Raw genomic sequence first — 3555 nt, forward strand, 5'->3', positions numbered from 1 at the left:
GTCCAGGCCGGCAGGGCGGCGCCCCAGACGGGGGGCCGCTTCCCAGCAGGCAGCGCGGCGCTCTCCCGCCCCCTCCCGAACTACATTTCCCAGGAGCCTCCGCGGCGTCGGGAGCGCCCCTGGCGGAAGTGCACGTGCCGGCCGGGAGGAGCGAGCGCTGCTGCGAAGGGGCGGGAGCAGATAAACAGCGCGCCGGGCTGGGGCCCCTGCTACAGCCCTTACGCCGCTGCTGGCCGGCCCGGGTGAGCCTGGCCCTGCGTGGGCGGGGGAAGTGTTAGCCCCGGGCGGGGGGCGACATCGTCCGGTGCCAGCGGCGCGACGCTCCTCGGCCCCTCGGGTGCTGTCTCCTCCTCCCCCCCCCCGCCCCAGTCAGCTGCTTGCGCAGTGTCGCTGTTGGGCGGCGGGAGGGGCTGCCTGGCGGGCCCCGGGAAGCAGCTGCTGGGGCAAGTGGACGGGGCTCGGGAAGGGGAAGGTGAGACGGAAGTGCGGGGGGCCGTGGTGTCGGCTGATGCTGGAGCCCGAGGTAACTGTGAAATTGGGGGGAGGGTAGAGGACGGCGTTACCCAACTGCTAGAAGAGACTCCAAGTGTTGTAGCCAGGCACCTGCATTGAGCAACATGTTCCCGCATTAGCATTTGGGTTGCTGGAAGCAAAAACCAGAGGGCTGTGGAAATCGGTGAGCTTGTGACTGGGCACGTGGGCTTTTATGTTAGAGGAATTGGAGAAGCCAAGCGAAGGCCTGCTGCGGTGGGGAGCTAGCTAGCGAGCAGCAGGGTTCCCGGGGGGGGGGGTGCCGTCAGCAAGGGGGTCTCTCCCTTCCGCAAATGTCTTGTAAATTCTTACCTGTGCTTTATAATCCTTAATCTTATATTGGGGATTGTTAAGAACAGGATTGTAAACAAAACCAGAAGTATCTTCCTGCCCCTTCATAAATCCCCAGTGTGTCCACACCTTGACTACTGTGCCCAATTCTGGTCCCCTCGCCTCAAACTCTATATAAAGAACTAGAGAAGGCCTGGAGAAGGGCAACAAGGGTGATGAGCAGCACGGAGCGGCTGCCGTATGAGGAGAGACTATTCAGTTGATAAGAGATGCTTGTAGAAGGACGTAAGGGTTTACAAAATACTAAATGGTGAGGAGAAAGTAAATAGGTATTTATTATGTACTCTCAATACAAGAACAAGGGGTCACAAAATAAATTTAGTAGGTAGTAAATTTAAAACTAACAAAAGGAGGTTCTTTTTCACACAGTATGTCATTAAAGTGTGGAGCTCATTGCCACCAGATGTTGTGGAAACTGCAAGTTTAGCTAGGTTCAAAAAGGCATTGGACAAATTGTTGGAGGAAAAGGCCACCAGTAGCTATGGAGCTTAAGAGGGAGGGCTACAGCCCCTGAATTGGAACTTCCTGGACCCAAAGTGCTGGAGGCTGCAAGTGAGAGCGGCAGTGAAGAAACCAACCCTGGTCAGACACAGTTTGCTCTCCCTTTCAGCTTCAACACCCTGCCACTGTGTGAGATGGGGACTTGGTAAGATGGACCTATGGTCTGATCTAATAAATAGCAACTCCTATGTTCTTGTCTCATGAAATCAAGACTTGGGTTTTTTTAACAGAGCAGTAACAATATTTTGGTGACATTTAATACACAGTTCCTTGGAAAACTCTTTGGTTTGCAGTTAAGCAGCTGGATCTCACCAAGACTGTTGGTGCCTGAGAATGAAACTGACCTGTTTAGTTCACCTTTAGTTAACCTTTTGAACTGGATGCCAGTTGATATCATTTAAGCTATAGGTTTAAATAGGATACAAAATCAGGGGCAGACATTCACCTGGATAATGAGACCTTCAATAGTCACATTTTTTTTTTTTTAAGAGGAAAAATTGAGAAAGAAGTCTTCATGTTTTAGAAGTACAGCAGTTGCTCTTTAATAGTGTAATTCTAGCCCATCTAGCAAGTAGAAGCTCTTTAATTTACAAGTGGAATAATTTTAAAATGAGTAAAGGAATTAAGAAATTGAAGAGTTAAAAGGAACGGTTGGATCACTTTTGGGTTTAAGTTGCCACTTTTAAATTTTGTTGCAAATGTTGCTCAAAGAGCCTCTTGAACAAGGCCTGGATCTGATTGGCTAACTGCTTGTATGGCAACATACCATATGTTGATTAGTGCTGGAGAAAACTTATTCGTGACCTCAGGAGAGTTCATAGAGTACTTTCCCCAGTACTCTCTCTACTGTTACATCTGTTATTTCTTCTTCCTCTGTCAAAATTCTGGCCAGGATCTTCTTACTTATAGAAGACAAATGTGCTCCTCTTGGTATGTGAGTAATTAATAATAGTCATGTTCTCTTTGTAGTGGCCCTTTACCTTTGCTAGGACAAGAACTAAACTTTTCAACTCTTGGGTTGTAGCGCCTTGTAACCCAAGCCTTTTAGAGTGCTCCTGCTTATTTTTATTGTGTCCAAAAGATACATTCCAGGCTATGTACTCTGTGTAAGGGTGATAGCCTGTGTTGTAGAAGGCATTGTCTCCCTCTGTTCACCTTGGTCTTTTTTCAAAGACTGCTGGGAAACTTTCAGCTATTACAGAAAGCAGTAATTCTGCTTACTCGCTGACTCTTGCATTTCTGCTTTGACTGTACAGGCTACCAACTTGTTTAAGACACTGATTTCCCCCCCCCCATTCTGCAGGGCTCTTTTGGAGGAGAGGAAGATGGTAAAGGCTGGTCTTACTCCTTTCTGCCTTATCTTGGGCTGGGAGTTTGTTGCCTTTGTGTGTCTTAACACCTATCTAGTTGGAGAGCTTACTTGGAGCCTGAATGAATAGGTTCAGATCTTCATTCAGGAAGCTTTGATTTGGGTCTTGTAGAGCATGGCTATATCTACATTTCTGGTGCCTAATGGCTATAAGTTTGCCTATAGGCTAAGTATACAATTCATAGATATAAATATGCAGATAAGATTTATCCTTGATTTTCCTGACTGTGAAAGACCTGTTAGAAGTTTAACCAGCACTTAAAAATATTAAGTTATTTGTCTTTACTGAAAGTAGAGGAGGTGAGGGGAAAGACTTTCTCCTGACAAGTGAGAGAATGGAAGTAGTCATTCCAGCTGACTTGTAATCAAAAGCCTAAGGTTAGGGGGGAAGTGCTGCAAAGTTCAAATCCTCTGTCTTTACCTTCTAAGACCTAATATGTTGATTGCCCTGTTAGTGCAAGGCCAAGACTTGCTAGGCTTTTATGAAAACAATTTTAACATCTACCTGTTAACTTCTAGAATAGTTCTACCACTGAGTACAGCCTTCTCCTAAATGCTGTCATTAACAGGCGTGTACTAATGATGGAACTCCTAAATATTATATCTAGAAATGATGTAGTTTTAGAAGTGTACATTGAGTTGTAGCAAGATCCTTAATGGGGCCTTCAGTTTGGGTTTAGGGCATCTCAGCACTTGAGGTGAGGCTTTTTGACTTTTAAAGTAAGTGCATTGCAACCTCATCATGAATCCTGTTTATAATGCATCCCGGTTTTCAACAACTCTAATAGTGGGAACTCCCCCCC

The 3555-nt window shown here is 46.7% G+C and overlaps 1 protein-coding gene across 6 annotated transcripts in view; it reads left to right on the forward strand.

The window, feature by feature from the left end:
- The first annotated feature begins 85 nt into the window (after positions 1-85).
- The window catches only part of VAMP7 (vesicle associated membrane protein 7), a 31871-nt gene continuing 28401 nt past the window's right edge, over positions 86-3555 (forward strand). Inside the window, exons 1-2 of one of the 6 annotated variants that reach the window (XM_025213851.1) lie at positions 146-242; positions 551-676. The gene's annotated coding sequence lies outside the window, so the exon portion shown is untranslated. Of the gene's footprint in view, positions 243-324; positions 524-550; positions 677-3555 lie in introns of those variants that run through there. The other 5 variants (XM_006032180.3, XM_014523961.2, XM_025213849.1 and 2 more) reach the window with 5 other exon arrangements.

Source organism: Alligator sinensis, unplaced genomic scaffold, assembly GCF_000455745.1.
Source record: "Alligator sinensis unplaced genomic scaffold, ASM45574v1 scaffold27_1, whole genome shotgun sequence".
Taxonomy (NCBI): Eukaryota; Metazoa; Chordata; order Crocodylia; family Alligatoridae; genus Alligator; species Alligator sinensis.